The following is a 16,656-nucleotide window of genomic DNA, read 5'->3' as shown; positions in this document are numbered from 1 at the left end:
TTGAATCTTAGCAGTCATGGACCTGTGTAGTGTTTGGATGGGAGACCCCCTGGTAATACCAGGTGCTCTAATATTATTGGAAATTTATTACTAATTATATAATAATCTTAAAAAAAAAAGAGCCAATGCCCGATCTCTTAATCTTAGCAGGTATTGGCCTGGTTAGTGCTTGGATGGGAGACCGCCTCGGAATACCAGGTGCTGTAAGCTTTTGGATTTTCATTCCTACTTATATAATGTATGGGCGATTTGATTGGCTGATCTTTAAATAGTCCTCTCTTTGCAGTATCCTTCGCTTGCGACCGTAACAACCTGGCTATGCCTGATCTCGTCTGCTCTCGGAAGCTAAGCAGGTTTGGTCCTGTATAATGTACCGGCGATTAGATTGGCTGATCTTTAAATAGCTCTCTCTCTGCAGCAGTCTTCGCTTATGGCCATTCCACCCTGGCTATGCCAGATCATGTCTGAGCTCGGAAGCTAAGCAGGTTTCGGCCTGGTTAGTAATTGGATGGGAGACCCCCTGGTAATACCAGTTGCTTTAAGATTTTTGGAAATTTTTCACAAATTATATAATAATCTTGCAAGAAAAAAAGAAAGGAGTCAATGCCCCATATCTGAATCTTAGCAGGTATGGGCCTGGTTAGTAATTGGATGGGAGACACTGTGGTAATACCAGTTGCTTTAAGATTTTTGGAAATTTTTCACAAATTATATAATAATCTTGAAAAAAAAAAAAAAAAGTCAATGCCCGATCTCTGAATAATAGCAGGTTTTGCCTGGTTAGTACTTGGATGGAAGACAGCCGGGAAATACCAGTTGCTGTAATATTTTTGGCAATTTTTACTAATTACATAATAATCTTGCAAAAAAAAAAAAAAAAAAAAGAGTAAATGCCCAATCTTTGAATCTTAGGAGGTATGGACCTGTTTAGTGCTTGGATGGGAGACCGCCTCGGAATACCATTTGCTGTAATATTTTTGGAAATTTGTACTAATTATATAATTATCTTGAAACAAAAAGAGTCAATGCCCAATCTTTGAATCTTAGCAGCTATGGACCTGTTTAGTGTTTGGATGGGAGACCGCCTCGGAAAACCAGGTGCTCTAATATTATTGGAAATTTATTACTAATTATATAATAATCTTTAAAAAAAAAAAAAAAAAAGAGTCAATGCCCGATCTTTTAATCTTAGCAGGTATTGGCCTGGTTAGTGCTTGGATGGGAGACCGCCTGGGAATACCAGGTGCTTTAAGCTTTAGGGTTTTCTTTCCTACTTATATAATGTACCGGCGATTAGATTGGCTGATCTTTAAATAGCTCTCTCTTTGCAGCAGTCTTCGCTTATGGCCATACCACCCTGGCTATGCCAGATCATGTCTGAGCTCGAAAGCTAAGCAGGTTTGGGCCTGGTTAGTAATTGGATGGGAGACCCCCTGGTAATACCAGTTGCTTTAAGATTTTTGTAAATTTTTCACAAATTATATAATAATCTTGAAAAAAAAAAGAGTCAATGCCCATTCTTTGAATCTTAGCAGTCATGGACCTGTGTAGTGTTTGGATGGGAGACCCCCTGGTAATACCAGGTGCTCTAATATTATTGGAAATTTATTACTAATTATATAATAATCTTAAAAAAAGAGCCAATGCCCGATCTCTTAATCTTAGCAGGTATTGGCCTGGTTAGTGCTTGGATGGGAGACCGCCTCGGAATACCAGGTGCTGTAAGCTTTTGGGTTTTCATTCCTACTTATATAATGTATGGGCGATTTGATTGGCTGATCTTTAAATAGTCCTCTCTTTGCAGTATCCTTCGCTTGCGACCGTAACAACCTGGCTATGCCTGATCTCGTCTGCTCTCGGAAGCTAAGCAGGTTTGGTCCTGTATAATGTACCGGCGATTAGATTGGCTGATCTTTAAGCTTTAGGGTTTACTTTCCTACTTATATAATGTACCGGCGATTAGATTGGCTGATCTTTAAATAGCTCTCTCTTTGCAGCAGTCTTCGCTTATGGCCATACCACCCTGGCTATGCCAGATCATGTCTGAGCTCGGAAGCTAAGCAGGTTTGGGCCTGGTTAGTAATTGGATGGGAGACCCCCTGGTAATACCAGTTGCTTTAAGATTTTTGTAAATTTTTCACAAATTTAAATAATAATCTTGAAAAAAAAAAGGGTCAATGCCCATTCTTTGAATCTTAGCAGTCATGGACCTGTGTAGTGTTTGGATGGGAGACCCCCTGGTAATACCAGGTGCTCTAATATTATTGGAAATTTATTACTAATTATATAATAATCTTAAAAAAAAGAGCCAATGCCCGATCTCTTAATCTTAGCAGGTATTGGCCTGGTTAGTGCTTGGATGGGAGACCGCCTGGGAATACCAGGTGCTGTAAGCTTTTGGGTTTTCATTCCTACTTATATAATGTATGGGCGATTTGATTGGCTGATCTTTAAATAGTCCTCTCTTTGCAGTATCCTTCGCTTGCGACCGTAACAACCTGGCTATGCCTGATCTCGTCTGCTCTCGGAAGCTAAGCAGGTTTGGTCCTGTATAATGTACCGGCGATTAGATTGGCTGATCTTTAAATAGCTCTCTCTTTGCAGCAGTCTTCGCTTATGGCCATACCACCCTGGCTATGCCAGATCATGTCTGAGCTCGGAAGCTAAGCAGGTTTGGGCCTGGTTAGTAATTGGATGGGAGACCCCCTGGTAATACCAGTTGCTTTAAGATTTTTGTAAATTTTTCACAAATTATATAATAATCTTGAAAAAAAAAAAGAGTCAATGCCCATTCTTTGAATCTTAGCAGTCATGGACCTGTTTAGTGTCTGGATGGGAGACCGCCTCGGAATACCAGGTGCTCTAATATTATTGGAAATTTATTACTAATTATATAATAATCTTAAAAAAAAAAAAAAAAAAAGAGTCAATGCCCGATCTCTTAATCTTAGCAGGTATTGGCCTGGTTAGTGCTTGGATGGGAGACCGCCTGGGAATACCAGGTGCTTTAAGCTTTAGGGTTTTCTTTCCTACTTAGATAATGTACCGGCGATTAGATTGACTGATCTTTAAATAGCTCTCTCTTTGCAGCAGTCTTCGCTTATGGCCATACCACCCTGGCTATGCCAGATCATGTCTGAGCTCGGAAACTAAGCAGGTTTCGGCCTGGTTAGTAATTGGATGGGAGACCCCCTGGTAATACCAGTTGCTTTAAGATTTTTGGAAATTTTTCACAAATTATATAATAATCTTGCAAGAAAAAAAGAAAGGAGTCAATGCCCCATATCTGAATCTTAGCAGGTATGGGCCTGGTTAGTAATTGGATGGGAGACACCCTGGTAATACCAGTTGCTTTAAGATTTTTGGAAATTCTTCACAAATTATATAATAATTTTGAAAAAAAAAAAAAAGTCAATGCCCGATCTCTGAATAATAGCAGGTTTTGCCTGGTTAGTACTTGGATGGAAGACGGCCGGGAAATACCAGTTGCTGTAATATTTTTGGCAATTTTTACTAATTACATAAAAATCTTGCAAAAAAAAAAAAAAAAAAAAAAAAAAAAGAGTAAATGCCCAATCTTTGAATCTTAGGAGGTATGGACCTGTTTAGTGCTTGGATGGGAGACCGCCTCGGAAAACCAGGTGCTCTAATATTATTGGAAATTTATTACTAATTATATAATAATCTTAAAAAAAAAAGAGTCAATGCCCGATCTCGGATGGGAGACCGCCTGGGAATACCAGGTGCTTTAAGCTTTAGGGTTTTCTTTCCTACTTATATAATGTACCGGCGATTAGATTGGCTGATCTTTAAATAGCTCTCTCTTTGCAGCAGTTTTCGCTTATGGCCATACCACCCTGGCTATGCCAGATCATGTCTCAGATCGGAAGCTAAGCAGGTTTGGGCCTGGTTAGTAATTGGATGGGAGACCCCCTGGTAATACCAGTTGCTTTAAGATTTTTGTAAATTTTTCACAAATTATATAATAATCTTGAAAAAAAAAAAAGAGTCAATGCCCATTCTTTGAATCTTAGCAGTCATGGACCTGTTTAGTGTCTGGATGGGAGACCGCCTCGGAATACCAGGTGCTCTAATATTATTGGAAATTTATTACTAATTATATAATAATCTTAAAAAAAAGAGCCAATGCCCGATCTCTTAATCTTAGCAAGTATTGGCCTGGTTAGTGCTTGGATGGGAGACCGCCTCGGAATACCAGGTGCTGTAAGCTTTTGGGTTTTCATTCCTACTTATATAATGTATGGGCGATTTGATTGGCTGATCTTTAAATAGCTCTCTCTTTGCAGCAGTCTTCGCTTATGGCCATACCAACCTGGCGGCGATAGAGAGTGATTGGGAAGGTGTGTCTGATTGCAGTTGGAAGAGAAAGGCTCTTCTAAAGCTTTATTTTGTATTTTACTTTTTTCTGTTTATTCTGTGGGAGGAGATTTGGGTTTGTTTTGGGAAAAAAGCCCACGTTTAAGCTCCAAGCAGTTTATCTGCTTGGAGGCAAGCTTTTGTTTGTGCTTTTTTGTTTACAAAAATGGATGGACCACATGGTAAAGATCTGGCAATGGCAGGAGGACTAGAAGAACAAATTATATAATAATCTTGAAAAAAAAAAGAGTCAGTGCCCATTCTTTGAATCTTAGCAGTCATGGACCTGTGTAGTGTTTGGATGGGAGACCCCATGGTAATACCAGGTGCTCTAATATTATTGGAAATTTATTACTAATTATATAATAATCTTTAAAAAAAAAGAGCCAATGCCCGATCTCTTAATCTTAGCAGGTATTGGCCTGGTTAGTGCTTGGATGGGAGACCGCCTCGGAATACCAGGTGCTGTAAGCTTTTGGATTTTCATTCCTACTTATATAATGTATGGGCGATTTGATTGGCTGATCTTTAAATAGTCCTCTCTTTGCAGTATCCTTCGCTTGCGACCGTAACAACCTGGCTATGCCTGATCTCGTCTGCTCTCGGAAGCTAAGCAGGTTTGGTCCTGTATAATGTACCGGCGATTAGAGAGCTCTCTCTCTGCAGCAGTCTTCGCTTATGGCCATTCCACCTTGGCTATGCCAGATCATGTCTGAGCTCGGAAGTTAAGCAGGTTTCGGCCTGGTTAGTAATTGGATGGGAGACCCCCTGGTAATACCAGTTGCTTTAAGATTTTTGGAAATTTTTCACAAATTATATAATAATCTTGCAAGAAAAAAAGAAAGGAGTCAATGCCCCATATCTGAATCTTAGCAGGTATGGGCCTGGTTAGTAATTGGATGGGAGACACTGTGGTAATACCAGTTGCTTTAAGATTTTTGGAAATTTTTCACAAATTATATAATAATCTTGAAAAAAAAAAAAAAAAGTCAATGCCCGATCTCTGAATAATAGCAGGTTTTGCCTGGTTAGTACTTGGATGGAAGACGGCCGGGAAATACCAGTTGCTGTAATATTTTTGGCAATTTTTACTAATTACATAATAATCTTGCAAAAAAAAAAAAGAGTAAATGCCCAATCTTTGAATCTTAGGAGGTATGGACCTGTTTAGTGCTTGGATGGGAGACCGCCTCGGAATACCATTTGCTGTAATATTTTTGGAAATTTGTACTAATTATATAATTATCTTGAAACAAAAAGAGTCAATGCCCAATCTTTGAATCTTAGCAGCTATGGACCTGTTTAGTGTTTGGATGGGAGACCGCCTCGGAAAACCAGGTGCTCTAATATTATTGGAAATTTATTACTAATTATATAATAATCTTTAAAAAAAAAAAAAAAAAAAAAAAAAAAAGAGTCAATGCCCGATCTCTTAATCTTAGCAGGTATTGGCCTGGTTAGTGCTTGGATGGGAGACCGCCTGGGAATACCAGGTGCTTTAAGCTTTAGGGTTTTCTTTCCTACTTATATAATGTACCGGCGATTAGATTGGCTGATCTTTAAATAGCTCTCTCTTTGCAGCAGTCTTCGCTTATGGCCATACCAACCTGGCGGCGATAGAGAGTGATTGGGAAGGTGTGTCTGATTGCAGTTGGAAGAGAAAGGCTCTTCTAAAGCTTTATTTTGTATTTTACTTTTTTCTGTTTATTCTGTGGGAGGAGATTTGGGTTTGTTTTGGGAAAAAAGCCCACGTTTAAGCTCCAAGCAGTTTATCTGCTTGGAGGCAAGCTTTTGTTTGTGCTTTTTTGTTTACAAAAATGGATGGACCACATGGTAAAGATCTGGCAATGGCAGGAGGACTAGAAGAACGTTTGGAACCACATGGAGCAGATAGATCATCAAGAGAGGCAAATGGAGGAAATATGGATCATGGAGCACAGAGGGGAATCAAGCAAAGAGTGGATTATCTGAAAGAAGCAACGGTGGTGTTGGACTTAAAAGGAAATAAGGAGGTAAAAGCTGTGGATATCATTAAAGTAGTTTCAGAGAAGATTGGATTTGGTAAATTGCTGGCAGTGAGACCAAAGTATGGGGAGGAATATGAGTTGACTGTGGAAGATGCAGAACTTTGTGATGTATTATTGGATGGAATGGAAATAAAAGGTCAATTCTTCGAAATAAGGAGGCTGGAGGTAAAGGAACATATTGTGTCTTTTCTTCACTTGCCTGCATACTTGGAGGATGAAGTGATTGAGAACAAATTGAAGTTTTGGGGAGTTAATCCAATGACAAAAATAAAGAGAAGAGTCTATCCTGGAACAAACATTGCTGATGGAACGAGGTATGTGAAGGTTAAATTTCCAAAAGAGGTAACATCACTACCCTATAGTGCTAAATTTGAAACGGCAGATGGCACTCAGTACTTTAGGGTCATACATGATGGACAGCAAAAACTATGTCGGATGTGTATGCAGCCAGGACACATTTTCAGGGACTGTCCTGATTTCAAATGTTATGAATGCTTTGAGCAAGGGCATTTCGCGAAAGACTGTAAAGCTGATAAATGTCTGGATTGTGGGAAAGTATTCATAAGGTGTGACTGTGAAAGTGAACATGAAGAAGAGACAAATGATAAAACTGAACATGGTGAACCAGAGGAGAATATGGAGAGTATGGAAAGAGTCATAAATGAGGGAGAGGAAGATGGGTCTCTGAATGATAGTAAAAGTCAGGAGCAGGAAAAGGGGGGGGATAAGGAGTTGGAGAGAAGAGAGGGGTTTGAAATGGTGGAACATATGATAGAGGGGTGTAGGGGTCCGGTGGATGTTATAATAAAAGAAAGACAGGAGGAAAAAAAGGAGAAGGAGCAAGTAGAGGAATGCATAGAAGTAAATTTGGAGGAGCTGAGGAGGGGAATGAAGAGAGGAATATTGGACACCAAAACATATGTAGGAGAAAGTAGAGAAAAAGGACAGAGAAGGAGAAGAAACTCAGGTACAAATGAAGATGGAGTTTTAATGGAGAATGTGGGAGAAAAGTATGAAAAATGAATGTTTTGTTGTTAATGGCTCTTTGTTTTGTTTCAATCAATGTGAGGGGTTTAACAAAAATTGATAAATTTGGGAAAATGAAAGCGCTATGCAAAAAAGCTGATGTGATATTATTACAAGAAACATTTTGGAAAGATGAAATGATTGAATGTTTTAAAAGAAGTTGGAGAGGAGGAATTTATTATAACAATGGTGGGGGGATTGGGAAAGGCGTTGCGGTTTTATGTAAAAGACACATGAATGATGATGTTGAAATCATATATCGGGATAATGGAGGGAAATGTATTATTGTGAAAATGGTTATAGGAGGGGAAAATGTTTTTGTGTGTAATGTACATGCGCCAAATGAAGAGGCAGAAAAGAAAATGTTTTTTTAAGGATTTAAATGGTCAGATGGAGAAATGGGAAAATATTATTGTAATGGGAGATTTTAATACAGTTTTTAGTAGACTGGATATAGCGAATGATATGGTTTACGGGGAACAATGCTAGAGTTCTGCAATGCTTTAAAGAACATATGATAAATATGCCTGGATAATTAGGATTGTAAGTATAAGCGTATAATGGAGGGTGAAATTCAATAATGAATATAGAATGAGTGAATATGATAATGATGTGACACGCATTGGAATTTATGTATATGTCAAATGTGAAATTATTGAATAAAAAAAAAAAAAAAAAAAAAAAAAAAAAAGCTATGCCAGATCATGTCTGAGCTCGAAAGCTAAGCAGGTTTGGGCCTGGTTAGTAATTGGATGGGAGACCCCCTGGTAATACCAGTTGCTTTAAGATTTTTGTAAATTTTTCACAAATTATATAATAATCTTGAAAAAAAAAAGAGTCAATGCCCATTCTTTGAATCTTAGCAGTCATGGACCTGTGTAGTGTTTGGATGGGAGACCCCCTGGTAATACCAGGTGCTCTAATATTATTGGAAATTTATTACTAATTATATAATAATCTTAAAAAAAGAGCCAATGCCCGATCTCTTAATCTTAGCAGGTATTGGCCTGGTTAGTGCTTGGATGGGAGACCGCCTCGGAATACCAGGTGCTGTAAGCTTTTGGGTTTTCATTCCTACTTATATAATGTATGGGCGATTTGATTGGCTGATCTTTAAATAGTCCTCTCTTTGCAGTATCCTTCGCTTGCGACCGTAACAACCTGGCTATGCCTGATCTCGTCTGCTCTCGGAAGCTAAGCAGGTTTGGTCCTGTATAATGTACCGGCGATTAGATTGGCTGATCTTTAAGCTTTAGGGTTTACTTTCCTACTTATATAATGTACCGGCGATTAGATTGGCTGATCTTTAAATAGCTCTCTCTTTGCAGCAGTCTTCGCTTATGGCCATACCACCCTGGCTATGCCAGATCATGTCTGAGCTCGGAAGCTAAGCAGGTTTGGGCCTGGTTAGTAATTGGATGGGAGACCCCCTGGTAATACCAGTTGCTTTAAGATTTTTGTAAATTTTTCACAAATTATATAATAATCTTGAAAAAAAAAAAAGGGTCAATGCCCATTCTTTGAATCTTAGCAGTCATGGACCTGTGTAGTGTTTGGATGGGAGACCCCCTGGTAATACCAGGTGCTCTAATATTATTGGAAATTTATTACTAATTATATAATAATCTTAAAAAAAAGAGCCAATGCCCGATCTCTTAATCTTAGCAGGTATTGGCCTGGTTAGTGCTTGGATGGGAGACCGCCTGGGAATACCAGGTGCTGTAAGCTTTTGGGTTTTCATTCCTACTTATATAATGTATGGGCGATTTGATTGGCTGATCTTTAAATAGTCCTCTCTTTGCAGTATCCTTCGCTTGCGACCGTAACAACCTGGCTATGCCTGATCTCGTCTGCTCTCGGAAGCTAAGCAGGTTTGGTCCTGTATAATGTACCGGCGATTAGATTGGCTGATCTTTAAATAGCTCTCTCTTTGCAGCAGTCTTCGCTTATGGCCATACCACCCTGGCTATGCCAGATCATGTCTGAGCTCGGAAGCTAAGCAGGTTTGGGCCTGGTTAGTAATTGGATGGGAGACCCCCTGGTAATACCAGTTGCTTTAAGATTTTTGGAAATTTTTCACAAATTATATAATAATCTTGAAAAAAAAAAAGAGTCAATGCCCATTCTTTGAATCTTAGCAGTCATGGACCTGTTTAGTGTCTGGATGGGAGACCGCCTCGGAATACCAGGTGCTCTAATATTATTGGAAATTTATTACTAATTATATAATAATCTTAAAAGAAAAAAAAAAAAGAGTCAATGCCCGATCTCTTAATCTTAGCAGGTATTGGCCTGGTTAGTGCTTGGATGGGAGACCGCCTGGGAATACCAGGTGCTTTAAGCTTTAGGGTTTTCTTTCCTACTTAGATAATGTACCGGCGATTAGATTGACTGATCTTTAAATAGCTCTCTCTTTGCAGCAGTCTTCGCTTATGGCCATACCACCCTGGCTATGCCAGATCATGTCTGAGCTCGGAAACTAAGCAGGTTTCGGCCTGGTTAGTAATTGGATGGGAGACCCCCTGGTAATACCAGTTGCTTTAAGATTTTTGGAAATTTTTCACAAATTATATAATAATCTTGCAAGAAAAAAAGAAAGGAGTCAATGCCCCATATCTGAATCTTAGCAGGTATGGGCCTGGTTAGTAATTGGATGGGAGACACCCTGGTAATACCAGTTGCTTTAAGATTTTTGGAAATTCTTCACAAATTATATAATAATTTTGAAAAAAAAAAAAAAGTCAATGCCCGATCTCTGAATAATAGCAGGTTTTGCCTGGTTAGTACTTGGAAGGAAGACGGCCGGGAAATACCAGTTGCTGTAATATTTTTGGCAATTTTTACTAATTACATAAAAATCTTGCAAAAAAAAAAAAAAAAGAGTAAATGCCCAATCTTTGAATCTTAGGAGGTATGGACCTGTTTAGTGCTTGGATGGGAGACCGCCTCGGAATACCATTTGCTTTAAGATTTTTGTAAATTTTTCACAAATTATATAATAATCTTGAAAAAAAAAAAAGAGTCAATGCCCATTCTTTGAATCTTAGCAGTCATGGACCTGTTTAGTGTCTGGATGGGAGACCGCCTCGGAATACCAGGTGCTCTATTATTATTGGAAATTTATTACTAATTATATAATAATCTTAAAAAAAAAAAAAAAAAAAAGAGTCAATGCCCGATCTCTTAATCTTAGCAGGTATTGGCCTGGTTAGTGCTTGGATGGGAGACCGTCTGGGAATACCAGGTGCTTTAAGCTTTAGGGTTTTCTTTCCTACTTATATAATGTACCTGCGATTAGATTGACTGATCTTTAAATAGCTCTCTCTTTGCAGCAGTCTTCGCTTATGGCCATACCACCCTGGCTATGCCAGATCATGTCTGAGCTCGGAAACTAAGCAGGTTTCGGCCTGGTTAGTAATTGGATGGGAGACCCCCTGGTAATACCAGTTGCTTTAAGATTTTTGGAAATTTTTCACAAATTATATAATAATCTTGCAAGAAAAAAAGAAAGGAGTCAATGCCCCATATCTGAATCTTAGCAGGTATGGGCCTGGTTAGTAATTGGATGGGAGACACCCTGGTAATACCAGTTGCTTTAAGATTTTTGGAAATTTTTCACAAATTATATAATAATCTTGAAAAAAAAAAAAAAAGTCAATGCCCGATCTCTGAATAATAGCAGGTTTTGCCTGGTTAGTACTTGGATGGAAGACGGCCGGGAAATACCAGTTGCTGTAATATTTTTGGCAATTTTTACTAATTACATAATAATCTTGCAAAAAAAAAAAAAAAAAAAAAAAAAGAGTAAATGCCCAATCTTTGAATCTTAGGAGGTATGGACCTGTTTAGTGCTTGGATGGGAGACCGCCTCGGAAAACCAGGTGCTCTAATATTATTGGAAATTTATTACTAATTATATAATAATCTTAAAAAAAAAGAGTCAATGCCCGATCTCGGATGGGAGACCGCCTGGGAATACCAGGTGCTTTAAGCTTTAGGGTTTTCTTTCCTACTTATATAATGTACCGGCGATTAGATTGGCTGATCTTTAAATAGCTCTCTCTTTGCAGCAGTTTTCGCTTATGGCCATACCACCCTGGCTATGCCAGATCATGTCTCAGCTTGGAAGCTAAGCAGGTTTGGGCCTGGTTAGTAATTGGATGGGAGACCCCCTGGTAATACCAGTTGCTTTAAGATTTTTGTAAATTTTTCACAAATTATATAATAATCTTGAAAAAAAAAAAAAAAGTCAATGCCCGATCTCTGAATAATAGCAGGTTTTGCCTGGTTAGTACTTGGATGGAAGACGGCCGGGAAATACCAGTTGCTGTAATATTTTTGGCAATTTTTACTAATTACATAATAATCTTGCAAAAAAAAAAAAAAAAAAAAAAAAGAGTAAATGCCCAATCTTTGAATCTTAGGAGGTATGGACCTGTTTAGTGCTTGGATGGGAGACCGCCTCGGAAAACCAGGTGCTCTAATATTATTGGAAATTTATTACTAATTATATAATAATCTTAAAAAAAAAGAGTCAATGCCCGATCTCGGATGGGAGACCGCCTGGGAATACCAGGTGCTTTAAGCTTTAGGGTTTTCTTTCCTACTTATATAATGTACCGGCGATTAGATTGGCTGATCTTTAAATAGCTCTCTCTTTGCAGCAGTTTTCGCTTATGGCCATACCACCCTGGCTATGCCAGATCATGTCTCAGCTCGGAAGCTAAGCAGGTTTGGGCCTGGTTAGTAATTGGATGGGAGACCCCCTGGTAATACCAGTTGCTTTAAGATTTTTGTAAATTTTTCACAAATTATATAATAATCTTGAAAAAAAAATAGAGTCAATGCCCATTCTTTGAATCTTAGCAGTCATGGACCTGTTTAGTGTCTGGATGGGAGACCGCCTCGGAATACCAGGTGCTCTAATATTATTGGAAATTTATTACTAATTATATAATAATCTTAAAAAAAAGAGCCAATGCCCGATCTCTTAATCTTAGCAAGTATTGGCCTGGTTAGTGCTTGGATGGGAGACCGCCTCGGAATACCAGGTGCTGTAAGCTTTTGGGTTTTCATTCCTACTTATATAATGTATGGGCGATTTGATTGGCTGATCTTTAAATAGTCCTCTCTTTGCAGTATCCTTCGCTTGCGACCGTAACAAACTGGCTATGCCTGATCTCGTCTGCTCTCGGAAGCTAAGCAGGTTTGGTCCTGTATAATGTACCGGCGATTAGATTGACTGATCTTTAAATAGCTCTCTCTTTGCAGCAGTCTTCGCTTATGGCCATACCACCCTGGCTATGCCAGATCATGTCTGAGCTCGGAAGCTAAGCAGGTTTGGGCCTGGTTAGTAATTGGATGGGAGACCCCCTGGTAATACCAGTTGCTTTAAGATTTTTGTAAATTTTTCACAAATTTTATAATAATCTTGAAAAAAAAAAGAGTCAATGCCCATTCTTTGAATCTTAGCAGTCATGGACCTGTGTAGTGTTTGGATGGGAGACCCCCTGGTAATACCAGGTGCTCTAATATTATTGGAAATTTATTACTAATTATATAATAATCTTAAAAAAAAAAAGAGCCAATGCCCGATCTCTTAATCTTAGCAGGTATTGGCCTGGTTAGTGCTTGGATGGGAGACCGCCTCGGAATACCAGGTGCTGTAAGCTTTTGGATTTTCATTCCTACTTATATAATGTATGGGCGATTTGATTGGCTGATCTTTAAATAGTCCTCTCTTTGCAATATCCTTCGCTTGCGACCGTAACAACCTGGCTATGCCTGATCTCGTCTGCTCTCGGAAGCTAAGCAGGTTTGGTCCTGTATAATGTACCGGCGATTAGATTGGCTGATCTTTAAATAGCTCTCTCTCTGCAGCAGTCTTCGCTTATGGCCATTCCACCCTGGCTATGCCAGATCATGTCTGAGCTCGGAAGTTAAGCAGGTTTCGGCCTGGTTAGTAATTGGATGGGAGACCCCCTGGTAATACCAGTTGCTTTAAGATTTTTGGAAATTTTTCACAAATTATATAATAATCTTGCAAGAAAAAAAGAAAGGAGTCAATGCCCCATATCTGAATCTTAGCAGGTATGGGCCTGGTTAGTAATTGGATGGGAGACACTGTGGTAATACCAGTTGCTTTAAGATTTTTGGAAATTTTTCACAAATTATATAATAATCTTGAAAAAAAAAAAAAAAAAGTCAATGCCCGATCTCTGAATAATAGCAGGTTTTGCCTGGTTAGTACTTGGATGGAAGACGGCCGGGAAATACCAGTTGCTGTAATATTTTTGGCAATTTTTACTAATTACATAATAATCTTGCAAAAAAAAAAAAAAAAAAGAGTAAATGCCCAATCTTTGAATCTTAGGAGGTATGGACCTGTTTAGTGCTTGGATGGGAGACCGCCTCGGAATACCATTTGCTGTAATATTTTTGGAAATTTGTACTAATTATATAATTATCTTGAAACAAAAAGAGTCAATGCCCAATCTTTGAATCTTAGCAGCTATGGACCTGTTTAGTGTTTGGATGGGAGACCGCCTCGGAAAACCAGGTGCTCTAATATTATTGGAAATTTATTACTAATTATATAATAATCTTTAAAAAAAAAAAAAAAAAGAGTCAATGCCCGATCTCTTAATCTTAGCAGGTATTTGCCTGGTTAGTGCTTGGATGGGAGACCGCCTGGGAATACCAGGTGCTTTAAGCTTTAGGGTTTTCTTTCCTACTTATATAATGTACCGGCGATTAGATTGGCTGATCTTTAAATAGCTCTCTCTTTGCAGCAGTCTTCGCTTATGGCCATACCAACCTGGCGGCGATAGAGAGTGATTGGGAAGGTGTGTCTGATTGCAGTTGGAAGAGAAAGGCTCTTCTAAAGCTTTATTTTGTATTTTACTTTTTTCTGTTTATTCTGTGGGAGGAGATTTGGGTTTGTTTTGGGAAAAAAGCCCACGTTTAAGCTCCAAGCAGTTTATCTGCTTGGAGGCAAGCTTTTGTTTGTGCTTTTTTGTTTACAAAAATGGATGGACCACATGGTAAAGATCTGGCAATGGCAGGAGGACTAGAAGAACGTTTGGAACCACATGGAGCAGATAGATCATCAAGAGAGGCAAATGGAGGAAATATGGATCATGGAGCACAGAGGGGAATCAAGCAAAGAGTGGATTATCTGAAAGAAGCAACGGTGGTGTTGGACTTAAAAGGAAATAAGGAGGTAAAAGCTGTGGATATCATTAAAGTAGTTTCAGAGAAGATTGGATTTGGTAAATTGCTGGCAGTGAGACCAAAGTATGGGGAGGAATATGAGTTGACTGTGGAAGATGCAGAACTTTGTGATGTATTATTGGATGGAATGGAAATAAAAGGTCAATTCTTCGAAATAAGGAGGCTGGAGGTAAAGGAACATATTGTGTCTTTTCTTCACTTGCCTGCATACTTGGAGGATGAAGTGATTGAGAACAAATTGAAGTTTTGGGGAGTTAATCCAATGACAAAAATAAAGAGAAGAGTCTATCCTGGAACAAACATTGCTGATGGAACGAGGTATGTGAAGGTTAAATTTCCAAAAGAGGTAACATCACTACCCTATAGTGCTAAATTTGAAACGGCAGATGGCACTCAGTACTTTAGGGTCATACATGATGGACAGCAAAAACTATGTCGGATGTGTATGCAGCCAGGACACATTTTCAGGGACTGTCCTGATTTCAAATGTTATGAATGCTTTGAGCAAGGGCATTTCGCGAAAGACTGTAAAGCTGATAAATGTCTGGATTGTGGGAAAGTATTCATAAGGTGTGACTGTGAAAGTGAACATGAAGAAGAGACAAATGATAAAACTGAACATGGTGAACCAGAGGAGAATATGGAGAGTATGGAAAGAGTCATAAATGAGGGAGAGGAAGATGGGTCTCTGAATGATAGTAAAAGTCAGGAGCAGGAAAAGGGGGGGGATAAGGAGTTGGAGAGAAGAGAGGGGTTTGAAATGGTGGAACATATGATAGAGGGGTGTAGGGGTCCGGTGGATGTTATAATAAAAGAAAGACAGGAGGAAAAAAAGGAGAAGGAGCAAGTAGAGGAATGCATAGAAGTAAATTTGGAGGAGCTGAGGAGGGGAATGAAGAGAGGAATATTGGACACCAAAACATATGTAGGAGAAAGTAGAGAAAAAGGACAGAGAAGGAGAAGAAACTCAGGTACAAATGAAGATGGAGTTTTAATGGAGAATGTGGGAGAAAAGTATGAAAAATGAATGTTTTGTTGTTAATGGCTCTTTGTTTTGTTTCAATCAATGTGAGGGGTTTAACAAAAATTGATAAATTTGGGAAAATGAAAGCGCTATGCAAAAAAGCTGATGTGATATTATTACAAGAAACATTTTGGAAAGATGAAATGATTGAATGTTTTAAAAGAAGTTGGAGAGGAGGAATTTATTATAACAATGGTGGGGGGATTGGGAAAGGCGTTGCGGTTTTATGTAAAAGACACATGAATGATGATGTTGAAATCATATATCGGGATAATGGAGGGAAATGTATTATTGTGAAAATGGTTATAGGAGGGGAAAATGTTTTTGTGTGTAATGTACATGCGCCAAATGAAGAGGCAGAAAAGAAAATGTTTTTTTAAGGATTTAAATGGTCAGATGGAGAAATGGGAAAATATTATTGTAATGGGAGATTTTAATACAGTTTTTAGTAGACTGGATATAGCGAATGATATGGTTTACGGGGAACAATGCTAGAGTTCTGCAATGCTTTAAAGAACATATGATAAATATGCCTGGATAATTAGGATTGTAAGTATAAGCGTATAATGGAGGGTGAAATTCAATAATGAATATAGAATGAGTGAATATGATAATGATGTGACACGCATTGGAATTTATGTATATGTCAAATGTGAAATTATTGAATAAAAAAAAAAAAAAAAAGCTATGCCAGATCATGTCTGAGCTCGAAAGCTAAGCAGGTTTGGGCCTGGTTAGTAATTGGATGGGAGACCCCCTGGTAATACCAGTTGCTTTAAGATTTTTGTAAATTTTTCACAAATTATATAATAATCTTGAAAAAAAAAAGAGTCAATGCCCATTCTTTGAATCTTAGCAGTCATGGACCTGTGTAGTGTTTGGATGGGAGACCCCCTGGTAATACCAGGTGCTCTAATATTATTGGAAATTTATTACTAATTATATAATAATCTTAAAAAAAGAGCCAAT

The 16,656-nt window shown here is 38.5% G+C and overlaps 10 pseudogenes; all 10 read left to right on the top strand.

Moving 5' to 3' along the window:
* Window positions 1–1,339: 1,339 nt before the first annotated feature.
* On the top strand, window positions 1,340–1,458 carry LOC127962026 (uncharacterized; annotated as a pseudogene).
* A 547-nt stretch (window positions 1,459–2,005) lies between these two features.
* On the top strand, window positions 2,006–2,124 carry LOC127966030 (uncharacterized; annotated as a pseudogene).
* Window positions 2,125–2,612: 488 nt separating this feature from the next.
* Window positions 2,613–2,731, top strand: LOC127966025 (uncharacterized; annotated as a pseudogene).
* Window positions 2,732–3,098: 367 nt separating this feature from the next.
* Window positions 3,099–3,217, top strand: LOC127963786 (uncharacterized; annotated as a pseudogene).
* A 5,549-nt stretch (window positions 3,218–8,766) lies between these two features.
* On the top strand, window positions 8,767–8,885 carry LOC127966017 (uncharacterized; annotated as a pseudogene).
* Window positions 8,886–9,374: 489 nt separating this feature from the next.
* LOC127966013 (uncharacterized) lies at window positions 9,375–9,493 on the top strand (annotated as a pseudogene).
* A 365-nt stretch (window positions 9,494–9,858) lies between these two features.
* Window positions 9,859–9,977, top strand: LOC127963782 (uncharacterized; annotated as a pseudogene).
* A 793-nt stretch (window positions 9,978–10,770) lies between these two features.
* LOC127963774 (uncharacterized) lies at window positions 10,771–10,889 on the top strand (annotated as a pseudogene).
* A 1,820-nt stretch (window positions 10,890–12,709) lies between these two features.
* On the top strand, window positions 12,710–12,828 carry LOC127966000 (uncharacterized; annotated as a pseudogene).
* Window positions 12,829–13,318: 490 nt separating this feature from the next.
* Window positions 13,319–13,437, top strand: LOC127964401 (uncharacterized; annotated as a pseudogene).
* Window positions 13,438–16,656: the final 3,219 nt, after the last annotated feature.

The sequence above is a fragment of the Carassius gibelio genome, chromosome A3 (assembly GCF_023724105.1).
Source record: "Carassius gibelio isolate Cgi1373 ecotype wild population from Czech Republic chromosome A3, carGib1.2-hapl.c, whole genome shotgun sequence".
In the NCBI taxonomy this organism is placed as follows: domain Eukaryota; kingdom Metazoa; phylum Chordata; class Actinopteri; order Cypriniformes; family Cyprinidae; genus Carassius; species Carassius gibelio.
The sequence above is the reverse complement of the archived record's forward strand: the minus strand, read 5'-3'. Positions and strand labels throughout refer to the sequence as shown.